This window comes from Schistocerca nitens, chromosome 3 (genome assembly GCF_023898315.1).
Source record: "Schistocerca nitens isolate TAMUIC-IGC-003100 chromosome 3, iqSchNite1.1, whole genome shotgun sequence".
In the NCBI taxonomy this organism is placed as follows: Eukaryota; Metazoa; Arthropoda; class Insecta; order Orthoptera; family Acrididae; genus Schistocerca; species Schistocerca nitens.
In genome coordinates this window covers 230,016,568-230,030,499 of record NC_064616.1, presented here as the reverse complement: position 1 = coordinate 230,030,499, position 13,932 = coordinate 230,016,568, and positions in this window count along the sequence as shown.

Below are 13,932 nucleotides of genomic sequence, written 5' to 3'. Positions count from 1 at the left end.
GAATTTGTGGTAACCCTGCTGTTACAGCACTCGGAATTCCAATGAATGTGTCATGTGCTTGTCGTTCTCAACACGCAGGAGGTGGGGAGCTACGATCCTATGCCACGCAAGTCAGCTAACGAGTTCGTTATTGTGCTCAGTGTTAACTGCCCTTCTGACCTGCGGCGTGTGTGAGTCATTTGGTAGATCATTTTCTGACTTAAGCCAACGAATAAGTTGCATCCTTGATTCAATAAAAACGCAGAAAATCTTAAATGGATAGTGAATTCGACTCTTACTTTATTGCCGAGATAAATGACGCAGTTATAAAATAATTGAAGCTGGTGTTATTTATTTTACTCCATCGCAGCTCAGTGACAGTACTGGTCATAGAATACTTGAGTAATGATAACGAAACCAGCGGCTGTATTTGAATCTACCGCCGTTTATTCTTTTTGATACATTATGTAATCGTCGAACCCCGAACGTAACATCCCATCCACAACTGTTTTCATGTGAAGTGAACAGAATCGTATGCAGCGGGCCTACACTAACTGGATTCCGTATCTTCCCTGGTGGCAATCACACAATCCAGTCACAACTTTTTTTCATGGTTGTGCAACATACTAGAAATTATGACCGGTGGGGCCTGAGTAGGGAGCGAGTCTTGCAGCGCGGTTTTGTACGTTTTTCTTGAATAACTTGCAAACTGTGGCCTCTAGCGAAAACGTATCCCAGTACAAAATTTACCGTTCTTTTTCCTGTAGGACTAATAGCTTGCGGGTAGCGAGCGAGAGAATATGAAAATCTCGCGCCTGGTTTTTGAAGGCCAGACATAACATTACGGGCTACATAAAACTGTATCGCTAGGGTGGCTGAATCACTCTGCAAGTCAATGACTTTCCAGACAGTATTAGACATAGGCAAAGCAAACAAACAGAATGCACTTCAGCTTAAAGAGGGAACATACCTCCGTTACACTGAGTATAAATGGTAAATTTACAAATTGTGCAACAAACACAAAGTTTTTAGCGATGAATATTAATCGTCAACTGGCATGAAATGAACACACAAAGAGGCTGGCAAAATGAATGTCATCAGTATGTTTTGCTTTTATGTTTTTCTCATCAGTTTGTAACAGTCTTTGCCTTGTATTTACGTGTTATTCCTATGTACACTCAACCCTCAGCTATTGGATTCTTTTCTGGGGATCGAAGGCACTAAACGCGGTTATAGTTTTAAACTAGCGAAAAGGGCCGTAAGAATAGTAACTGAGAGTTGGGCTCATTGTAAAAACTATATCTTTATTGCAGCAAGTGAGTACATCTTCCAATCTGATCTGCATATTAGGGAAAACAATATTATGTATTTCACTAACAGTTCTACACATAATCATTGATGAAGAGCCAGTTTGGACATTTTACCAAGGAAAAATAAACAGAAAGTACCAAACAGCAAACAATGAAACTATATAATAAATTTCAAGAAGACATTATAACGACTACTAAAATACATCTGTTTAAAAAGGCAGCTGAAACGTTCTTCATATGTAATGCATACCGCTCGTACATAATCAGACATTACTCAGAGGGTTCAGAGTGGTTGTTACTAATGATAAAGGATAACGACAACACCTTGCTATATTACCATATTATAACGCTTTTGCAAAAAAATCATTTGCCATAGCTACAGTGCATGACAGTAACGTCTCGTCATTTTATTGAGTTCAACATGGCACTCTTCACAGGGGAAGCTGACTCATTTTTCGGGTGGACTGACGGGAGAACATGAAACGAGCTTGTGGAATAATGGCATATTTACGGGCATAATGGACTGGATTTAGTGTAAGAAACATAGCAGCAAGCTCATGATTCCGGAGTCACCAGTGGATGTCCTTGAAGTGAGAGAAAAACGGTACCAACCGAATGAGACGATGCAATTGTTAAGACACTGAGCTAATATTCGGATGGATTGAGCTTGATTTCTCTGGCCATCCTAATTTAGGTTCTCCGAGGATTTCCTAAGTGATTTCAGGCAAATTCTGGGATATTTCGTTCATTAGGGCTCGATCGACCACCTTTCTTGGCTCAAATGGCTCTGAGCACTATACGACTTAATTTCTGAGGTCATCAGTCGCCTAGAACTTAGAACTAATTAAACCTAACTAACCTAAGGACATAACACACATCCATGCCCGAGGCAGGACTCGAACCTGCGACCGTAGCGGTCGCTCGGATCCAGACTGTAGCGCCTAGAACCGCACGGCCACTCCGGCCGGCACCACCTGTCTTCTCTTCCACTTTCGCATTTATATATTCTGTGGGTAAGAATATTTTTGAGCTATTTCTTTTCATTCTGTTATGCTGACGACCTTAATATCATTGTAAAATAATTCCTAGATGAATAAACGAATAAATAAAATAATTAAAATATCCAGGCCGCCATGCGCTGTTGCCATTTTTCAGGGTGCACTCAGCCTCGTGATGCCAGTTGAGGAGCTACTCGACCGAATAGTAGTGGATTCGGTCAAGAATACCATCATAACGACCGGGAGAGTGGTGTGCTGACCCCACGCTCCTCCTATCCTTCTATCCTACCTGAGGATGACACGGCGGTCGGATGGTCCCGGTAGGCCACTTGTGGCCTGAAGACGGAGTGGAGTACAAATTCCTCACGCATTTCCAGCAGTGAGTTTCTGCGGTTCTACTAGACCGCACATTTAGCACTGTCCACCGAAGTAGGAAATGCCGTGACTTTAGCAACCTCTGTATTGTTGTGAGCGGGGTTACCTCCAGGTGCTGCTATAAAGTTAACGTTGAAACTTGAGACAGATAAATGTGATATGGTAGCGGAGCTTGTAATGGGCTCGGTTTTTAAGGGAACTGTCGGAGACAGGAAATCCCAAGTGACCAACGCTTGCAGATGTTGCGGCTTCTGTCGGTTCTCTTTTAGAAGAACGAACGTAGCGGTAGAGGCGGTAGAAACTGAATTTGTTGCACGAATTACGATTCTCAATTAACATATATTAGGTTAATGCATGAGTTCGCAGCATTTTGTTTTGCATGTTCGTATTCCGGTTGCTATCGTTTATTTATCGCAAAAATGGCTGAAATGGCTCTGAGCACTATGGGACTTAACATCTGAGGTCATCAGTCCCCTAGAACTTAGAACTACTTAAACCTAACTAACCTAAGGACATCACACACATCCACGCCCGAGGCAGGTTTCGAATCTGCGACCGTAGCGGTCGCGCGGTTCCAGACTAAAGCGCCTAGAGCCGCTCGGCCATACTTGCTGGCTATTTATTGTATGTCATGTTTTTATTTGTAGTGCACTGTTATGTTGTCCTCCCCCAGTAGCGCCGGCACGGTAGCTCAGCGTGTTCGGTCAGAGAGCTGGATGGCCTCTGTAAAAAAAAAAAAAAAAAAAAAAAAAAAAAAAAAAAAAAAAAAAAAACTGAGTGGAAGGATCAGCAAACGAATTTCAACGGATGTCATGTGACATGTGACGTCCGCTACGAGCAAACACAACGATCAACAACGAACAGCCGGCGTGTGTGACCGAGCAGTTCTAGGCGCTACAGCCTGGAACCGCGCGACCGCTACGGTCGCAGGTTCGAGTCCTGCCTCGGGCATGGATGTGTGTGACGTCCTTAGGTTAGTTAGGTTTAAGTAGTTCTAAGTACTAGGGGACTGATGACCTCAGATTTTAAGTCCCATAGTACTCAGAGCCATTTGAATCAACAACGAACAAAATGAAAAAAAAAAAGAATGGTAGCAGAATGGTCAGCGTGACGGATAGCCAATCCTCTAGACCCGGGTCCGATTCCCGGCTAGGTCGGGGAATTTTCTCCGCCTAGGGACTGGGTTTTGTGCTGTCATCATCATCCTTTCATCCTCATCGGCTGCAGGTCGCCGAAGTGGCGTCAAATTGAAAGACCGGCACCCAGCGAACGGCCTGCCCGACGGGGGCCCTAGCCATACGATTAAATCAAGAAACTGTTTTGTTGATGTTTGAGTTTACATATTGTCGTTTTCCCATTCGGAGATAGTGAGAGGAGCTGTCGACTCTAGAACTTGGAGTGCCAAGTGGAGAAGTCGAAATATTTCCGATATATTCTTCTATTTGAGTTCAATCGAGGGGTGATAGCAGCGCAGGCAATCATATGCATTTACACAGTGTATGGGGATTATGCTATTGGACACAGCGCGGCAATAAAATGGTTTCCTCGTTTTAAGGAGGATCGTTTTGACATTAGTGACTCTCCACATTCAGGAAGACATTCGGGGGCCTGATGAAGATCGTTTAAATGCATTAACCCACAATGATACATGTCAGTGTACTCTACAGATGACAAATGTGATCAACTGTGATCATACCACCACCGTGCGATAGTTGCATCCTATGGAGAATGTTCAAAAATTGGGTGTATGGGTACCAAATGCTCTAAGCCAAAATCGCAAATGTCAGCTGGTGGTCATATATGCATCTCTGCTTGCTCGTCAACAGTTGGCTCGTGACCAACACTAGTTGTTCCTATCCTGTATCGTTACTAGTGATGATAATGGTCTCTTTATGCTAACATAAGGAAAATAAAGGAATAAATGAGCCCAAACAAAGCAGCAACTCCTCGTCTAGAGACCTGCACGCATCCACAAAAGATAATCTTAAACCGATTGTGGAAAGCGACAGTGTGGTATACTACGAACTGCTTCCCCGAGGTCGAACTATCACTGCTGACTGATATTGTAAACAACTGAGACGTCTTACAAACGCAATCCAAGAACAACGCCCAGGAAGACTGCGTGAAGTAATGCTACTCCACAATAATGCCCGCTCGTATTCTGCCAGACAGACACAAAACCTATGCAGGAGCTGGGTTGGGAAGTCATTCCGCACCCACCTTATTCACTTGATCTTGCGCTCTCAGATTTTCACATTTTCCACTCTCTCTCGAACAACCTTTTTGGATGAAAATGCGCTCCGAACTTGGCTCGATTAGTTCTTCGGCTCAAAACCATGTGATCTCTACAATCGCAGGATCGAAAGGTTACCTCAGCGTTGGCAGACTGTTGAAGATGGTGAAGCAGAATATATTATTGACGACTAATGTCTCTGCTGTATGTATCTGTTGTGTTTTTTTTTAAACGCTACGACCTTATGCACCAACCCAGCACGTTTAACCTTACCTGCTAGTCTTCCGCTTTCTTGGCCGTGGCCAGCATCAGCCATCACCTCTTCTAGCAGGGTTTCTGATTATTGATTAAATGGTTGTAGGAGGCAAAATGGGACTTCTGCAGACCAGAAGTTGGACAGATCTGGTAAAGTCTTGCATATATTTCCATAAACACACACATGGAAATGCGAGGCAGCCTTTTACAATTGAACTTGCTGCAGGAAAAGACAAATGGAACAACTGTGTGATATAAACGAGGGTTCTGTTAGCTCGTCCAACCCTTGACCAGAAAGGAAAGAGAGCAATGACGAACAAATTATAATGATTATTATCCACTAGAAGTCCGCCTGCTTATCTGGGTGGTAACGTGCTTGCCTCCCATGCAAGCGGGCACAAGTTCGATTCCCGGCCGGTTTGGAGATTTTCTCCGCCCAGGGATTGGGCGTTGTGTTGCCCTCATCATTCCATCCTCATCACTGGCGCGCAAGTCGCCCAATGTGGCGTCGACTGAAATAAGACTTGCACTTGGTGGCCGAACATACCCGGTTGGAGCCTCCCGGCCAACTATGCCATACGCTCATTTCATTTCATCCACTAGAAAGGTTAAACTGAAGCACAGGCAGGGGCAATACAAAGCAAGATGGCATAGGTTTGTAGCACGTCCCCGATGTTATTCTATCCTCACAATGAGCAAGCAGTAAAGGAAACCAAAGAAACATTTGGAGTAGCAATTAAAGTGTAGCGAGAAGAATTGAGAAACGATGAGGTTTGTCTATGGTACTGTAATTCTTTTAGAAACAGCAAAGGACTTGGAAGAGTAGTTGAAAGGGATGGGCTGTGTTTAGAAAGGAAAAAATAAGCAAAACAAGGATAATGGAATGTAGTCGAGTTAAATCAGAAGTTGCTGAGGGAATGAGATCAGGAAACGACACACTAATAATAGTAGATTAGTTTTGCTATTTCGGCAGCAAAACAACTGATTCTGGCCGAAGTAGAGAGGATATAAAATGTAGGCTGGCAATTGTTAGAAAAGCGTTTACTAAGAAGAGATATTTGTTGACATCGAATATAGACTTCAATGTTAGGAAGTCTTTTCTGAAGCTATTTGTGTGGAGTGTAGCATTGTATGGAAGCAAAACGTGGATGATAAACAGTTTGGACAAGAAGAGAATGTAAGTTTTGAAATGTAGTGTTACAGAGTAATCCTGATGATTAGACAGGCTGATCGAGTAACTAATTAGGAGGTACCAATTGGAATTGGGGAGACGAGAAATTTGTGCTACAACTTAACTAAAAGTAGGGATATGTTGATAGGACACATTCTGAGACACCAAGGGACCACCAGTTTAGTATTTGAGGGAAGTGTGGGGGCTAAAAATCGTAGAGGGAGACCGAGAGATGAATATAGTAAGCAGATTCAGAAGAAAGTAGGTTGCAGCAGTTATTCGGAGATGAAGAGGCTTGCACAGGATAGAGTAGCATGGAAAGCTGCATCAAACAAGTCTTCGAACTGAAGACTATAACAGCACCAACTGTCAATGGTTACCGCATGCTCGTCTGAAAATCCAGTCTAATTTCAAGAAATGAATAGCATATTAAAGTGGCCATCAATTAGCTTTTACAGGGAGACGTTATTAAAGAAACTATAGCAGCTATCACTTGAAACGATTTCGAGGTCAAAACAGTAACTGTTTCAGAAGAGTTGATTCAATATTTGTTTATAGCATTAACAGACTAATTTTTCCACTTATTCCATTAATCCAATTATAGCCATTGCATATAACTAGACACGTTCGCATCACAGTTATTTATGCACCATGAAGAGACTATTCCAGCGTCTTGTTTGATAGTGCACTGTGTTCTTTAGAATATCAGTGCTATGTGACCGTCCTTTGTTTTACTCCTGGAGGGAATCCAGTAATTACTCCAACAAAAAGTAAAATAATCACCACGAGTTGAAAGTATGTATTTTTCCTAAGACGTTATTTCGTCAAGGATAAATAACTGCTAATTTGCCTTTGTGAACTTTTGGTTTATATTTGCTTTTTGTCTCATCATATAAAAAGAAAAAGAAAATGATAGAGTTGTATTTTTGTGTATTTCAGTTTGTTTATAGCGGCACGGTATATTGTAGATACGTTTCATTTACCGTAGAAAATTACCTTACTTTCTGTGTTGCAAAAAATTTCACAGAAAGCCGGTCCAATTCTGTAATGGCAACAACCCTGTTTTCATATGTTTATATACGAGTACATACAGATACGTGCGCACTTGCTGCAATGTTATTTCTTTGTAATATGGACAGCCTAAAAATAATCCAAGGTCAGATAATAATCCTACTGTACCTATAATGGATTCCTAAAACGAATAGAAGAGTCTATTTAAATATATTCAGTCGTTTTACGTCCAATAAATTGTTTCCTTTTGCAATTTGATCAATAAATTTCACTTTTTTTGACTCTCGACCACTGCCAATTAAGCTGACCGACAATTTGACTGATTTTTACAGTGAAGATTATTATGGGATTGGATATGGACACTAGAAAGCATGTATTGGCGTTGTCCTGGGGGCCCTGCCTGAGCTTGCCCCACCCTGTAGCTTCCCCCACCATGTAGCTTCTCCCACGACGACGTCTCCCACTAATGCCTATGAGCCCCCACTATACGACTCCTCCTACAGTTCGAAGAACGCAGTTGACATTCAGTTTCAGCGAGACCTCGGTGAATAGTGCGACTAGTCTTAGCTATTCAAAGGGCGTCTTAGTGCTTTGCCCAAGTTCCAGTCGGTTTCATAGTGTCAGTTGGATCACTCCACAGGGCATTATGTCGTCTGAGCCTGGCAATGAATTAGGATCGAACGCAGTTATGTGCTACTTTCCTTGGCTTCCATACTACCTCAGATATCAGATTGGGTTTGATATACTTGTTAACCCTCCTGATGCACAAGCGGATCCAGCTGTGGCCGGTCAACCTCCGCGCTTGATCCATGTTGAGCTTTACTTCCCAGATGGTATTATCTGCAATCCTGCAAACTTCGATGAAATGCCAAATCCTCTTTCATTCGGAGGTGGAGCGCCACATTTCTATCCTCCACTCCCTGATGTCCATCCACCAATGCACCCAGATAATCCACATCCTTCCCAGTCGTTTTATCGCCGTCTACGCCAGCAAGCTATGATGTTGCAAGAACAACCTTATGCTCGTGTGCTTGTAGATATCGTAAATGGCCAGCCTGGGGAATTTATGGTGATTGATGACACACCATACGATGTCATTCCTCAGTGTACAGTGTGCAATGAGTTTCACAGAGAGCCAGAACTTGTTCACATGAAACCACCCCGAGGTGTTCCAAGACGCAAGCGCTCAAAGCAGTCGCACAAACAGTCAGGGCGTTCACATCAGCGTCCATCAAAGTCCAGATCCACAGGTCAACAGGACACATCACATGCAGCACCACACACAGCCGGTGAAAGTGTCACCACAGGCCCCAGTGAGTATAATATAATGCTTTTGAAAATTTTCAGATAACAATTTAAGCATATTACGCTACATATTATCTGTGGATGTCTTTGTAACGCTTTCCGTAATTGTTTTAGTATATTCATGACTTGCACTAGAGATCTGCCAGACTAGTAAATTTCGATGCTACTTCCTGGAGACAACTAGTGAATACATTGTTACCAACAAGATTTGAAGTAGTTGTGTTATGTGATCGCTGAAAACCTTCCTTAATCACGAAAGAAATTTGTATTTTTGAGAGAATGTGGTATGATTTCTAAGTCTGCTTTATGATTTTGGATTCGCAAGATGTACTAATCGCTTTCGAGTGTGATTCAGACTGAAGAAATGCACACTTACGATTTCAAAATACTAAAGCAAACTAAGAATCGTAAAGTAAATATTTCTTATATTTGTAGTGTGTTATTCTGAAAGGACTGCATCATAAACCAGAATCTGATATTTCCTGCGCATTTCAGTTTGTCTCTCTCTTTCAAAATTGAGTATACTATTTCCTATATTTTACACTCATTCACCTCTAGTTTTCCCCTCTGTGACGAAATTACAATGATATGAAGTTATGTTCATATTTAGTGAGAAACCACCATGTTAGTTATTTATGATATTTGTTTGCTTTTCTGCAACATGTAACAACAAATACTTTATCTAACATTTATGGAGATAAGTTCTGTTAGAGACAATATGAAAACATATAACAAAATACCTGCCATCACACAGTAAGTGGTATCTAATTTGAAACTGCACTACTAGTTGTGGACTTGTACTTATTAAAATAACATGCTACCTACTACCACTCAGTAAGTGGTACCTAATTTGAAATTGCACTACTAGTTCCAGCTACATACCGTACATGAATTGCTAATTCAAGTTAATGAAAATATCTGAATTTCCAGTAAGAAAATCTTAATCAAACTATGATTATTGTCAAGCCTCTATGTTCAGCTGTATTTTGGGAACTCCAAATCCCTCAGTGATTAATTTGCACAAAATATGAATTTTCACACATGAATGTTACTAGTTCATGAGTCACAGAGGCACATCAACATACTTCATTTAATTCTTTGCTACAGCCCAGAAAGAATATAAAAGGAAATTACAATAATTTAACAGCATTGCAGAGTATAGAGAATCTGAGAAATATTTATTTACTTGCAATTTCTTTTTTTATTCTATGCTTAAACGTTTTCATTGTATGCAATCTTACTAGGTGTGCTGCACTAAACTAGTTATCAGTGAGTTACCTGTAGTAAAGGATTTGTTAGAGGTCTGTGTTTGGTAAGCAATTCATACAGAAAGTAATGGAGTTGCTCACAAGAATGATAATAGCTGCCAGACCTCACTTGTTTATCAGTCTTGAACGGACCTTATAATGTGTCATTATGGGAAAAGAAGCACAGTATGTCATAGGCGGCTTTACAAACTGTGTCTTTGAAGTGTCTTGCAGTTAATATATTTTTTTCTATATTTGCCCACAGATTTTATATGTCATTTATTGCAATAACTGTGTCATAAGCTAGTCCTGTGAGTTTCTTTTTTTTTCAGAAAAACATCTGCAAAAGCGCAAAAAGCGTACATTGACTCAACAGTTGCCAGAGGAACATGAGTTACATGAAATAGCGACAGGAATACAGAACAAAAATGTTTCCACTCAGGCTGCTGTTGCAACCATCGAAAAGGCAATGGCTCGTTTGAATATACAAGGTAAAAATAATGAGGGAAATGTAGTTCAGGACATTGAAAAGCTTTGTGCATATGCAAATGTTGATAACGACAACTAGATGGATGCAAATATAGAAACACAGCGAGTCTTGTCACGCATCCTGCTCTCAACGTCATGAAGAATTTTATTTGTATTTTATGTTGCCCGTCAAGTCAATTATGTTGTGAAACCAGAACTGACATATTGTCTGCGCATTTCGGTGTTAAGTATTTTCCTTTCAGCATTGTGTATTTAACACTATTTCCTATGTTTTATACACATTCAGCTCGATTTTTCTGTTCTGTGATGCAATTACAATGATGTGAAGTTATGTCCATAGTTAGTGAAAAACAACCAAATTTATTTGTTTATGATATTTGTTTGCTTTTTTGCAACATACAATAGCAAATACTTCATACAACATTTAAACAGATGAGTTCTATTAAAAGCAGTGTGAAATATCTGCCGTCACTCAGTAAGTGGTGCTGTCCCTATTTGAAATGGCACTGCTAGTTACTGAGTTGCACTCATTAGTTGCAGCCACATGCATAAATTTCTAATTCAGGTTAATGAAATTATCTAAATTTCCAGTAAGCAGATCTTAATAAAACTGAGCACAGTCATAATTGTCAAGCTTCTATGTTCATCTGTATTTTGGGAACTCAGAATCCCTCAGTGAATCAGAAATAATTTGCAGAAAATATAAATTTCGACACATGAATGATATTAATTCATGAATCACAGATGCACATCAACATACTTCATTTATATTTTTGCTGAAATTCACGATACAACATAAACGGAAATTTCAACAATTAACAGCATTATGGAGCATACAGCACCTGAGAAATATTTGTTTACTTGTAATTTATTTTTTCTACTAAGCTTAACTTTTTTCATTGTATGTAACCTTACTAGTTGTGCTATACTAAACCAGTTGTCAGTGAGTTACGTGTGGCAAATGATTTTTTGAAAGTCCGTAAAATCGTCTATGTTTGACTTGTGACTCAGAGAGAACAAAATGGAGTTCCTCACAAGAATGATAATAACTCGCGGACGTCACTTGTTTTTCAGTCTTTAAACAACCTTATAATGTGTAATTATGAGAAAATAAGCACAGTATGCTATAGGCAGCTTTACACAGTGGAGCCCTAAAGTGTCTTACAGTTAATATATTTTTTGCATATTTACCCACAGATTCGACACGCCATTTATTACAATAACTGTGATGTACACTAGACCTGTGGTTTCTTTTTTTTTTCAGAAAACAATCTGCAAAAGCAAGAAAAGCCTACATTCACTCAACAGTTACCAGAGGAAGATGGGTTACATGAAATAGCAACAGGGATACAAGACAAAAATGTTTCCACTGAGGCTGCTGCTGCCACCATAAAAGATGAAATGGATCGTTCGAATTTGCATGAAGAGAATGATGATGGAAATATCGTTCAGGACAACGAAGAGCTCGGTGAAGATGCAAATGTCGATAACGACAAATAGATGGATGCAAATTTAGCAACATGATGACTCTTTTCACTCATCCTGTTCTCAACGCCATGGGGAATTTTATTTGTATTTTAGACATTTTGGCAAATTACGGCCTCTAAAGTAATGTATGTAACTTCTTTATTTACCACACAGGAGGCGGTTCAGAGATTTATGTAAGCATGCATGTGGTGTCTGGCTCAGGTTTCCAACAGAGATAGTCTTAACATTTTTATGAGTATATTTTTTTTAAATTTAAACATGAATATTTCATTTTTACGCTATGAGTAGAGTTTTGTAGTGTAAAGAATGATTGAAAGCTTTTCAGATGACGATAGAATGTTTAGCAAGTAGAAAAAGTGCTCAGCCATCTGAAAGTAATCTACCAGGTGTCTACAGTGTCAACTAGTTGTTTATTAAGATGACGTGTAGCATTTTATACTAATGTATACTTATTGCCAGGTACCTGCATTCTGTGGTGGGTATGAATATGAAGGTTGTCCAACCATAGTTATTGTGATATCTATTGTACAGGGATCTTTCAACAGTGGTTACATCATTTTCCACTGCTGTGAAAAAATACTTGTGATTTTAACATGTGTGCTTCACTCATACCAGTTAATGAATTAAAAACCTAAGTGAAACGCTCATTTACAGCAGGAAACATATGATACAGAATTGCTATGTTACTAGAATTTTGACAGAATATATTACTATTTGATGAACAAGCTTAATATGGAAACTTGTATTGGAGTTGTAACTGCTGTCAGATTATTGTTATTGTTGAATTACTGTTGGTATAAGAGGGAATTATAGAAAATTATAGTTGGAAATAGAAGTAGATATTTCAGTTAAATAGACTGTTGTAATCATGTAATTGACCTTTGGATGTGATAGATAATATCTGACTGATGTATCTGTGTAGTTTCTGTGCTACAATTGGGTATGATTTCATGAATTATCAATTTATTGGTTGTTATAAGTGACTTGTAAAATTTTTGTTAGAATTAAGTAAAAAATGGGTGTCAAAACCATTTTATACAATGTGAGAAACGAATGCTTAGCTTCTATATTACATACAGTATCATACATGACAGTTAATTATAGCCTTTTATGGTATAACTGAATATACTGATAAATTTCTAATTGGATAAAGATAAATTTGTGGGTAATGTGTTTTTTCTAAATATATCATGTGTATATTACTATGAATCGTAAAAGATAACTAATGAAATTTTAGTATTACACAGTTCTACTTACTGGTAATCATTTTTCTATGACTCTTCTAAAAACTGAAGTTGCTGAGCACCTGTACTGCTATAAGTATGCTAACAATGTGTAAAACATATAGTTTGACACTTGTTCATATATAGAAACTAGTTATCCTTGATATATTTGTGAAAATAGTTATGGAATTGGAAATTTCACTTTCAGCTGTATTTTTTCTAATTAGTTTTTTCTTATAATATTATATTATATCCGTATGTTTTTCATTAAATAAAGGATCAATACCTTGAACAAAAACTCTTTTGTGTAATTATTTTCTTATTGCTTTTTAGGCAACTGGTAAGCAATAACATATCTAAATAAAAGCTGGAAGGCCTCTGCAGCATGTGCTGACGCCTATCACAGAGCAAATTAATATTGGTACTAAGAGTGTAGACCAAGTGAGGTAACGCAGTGGGTGGCACACTGGACTCGCATTCGAGAGGATAACGGTTCAGTCCCACATCCGGCCATCCTGATTTAGATTTTCGGTGATTTTCCTAAATCGCTCCAGGCAAATGTTGCGATGGTTCCTTTGAAAGGGCATGGCCGACTTCCTTCCCCATCCTTCCCTAATCCGATGAGACCGATAAGCTCGCTGTTTGGCCTCTTCCCCCAAACAACCCAACCCTACTAAGACTGTAGATCCCCATGACTGACACAGTTCAGTAGAGTGAGATGTAATAACATATCCTAGTGAGTGCAATTTCCAAATTATTCATTTCATTATGAGCAATAATTATTGTTTGTGTTAAGATGCTACCATAAACGTAGTGTCAGGATTTTCTGCAGTATTAACTAAAATTAT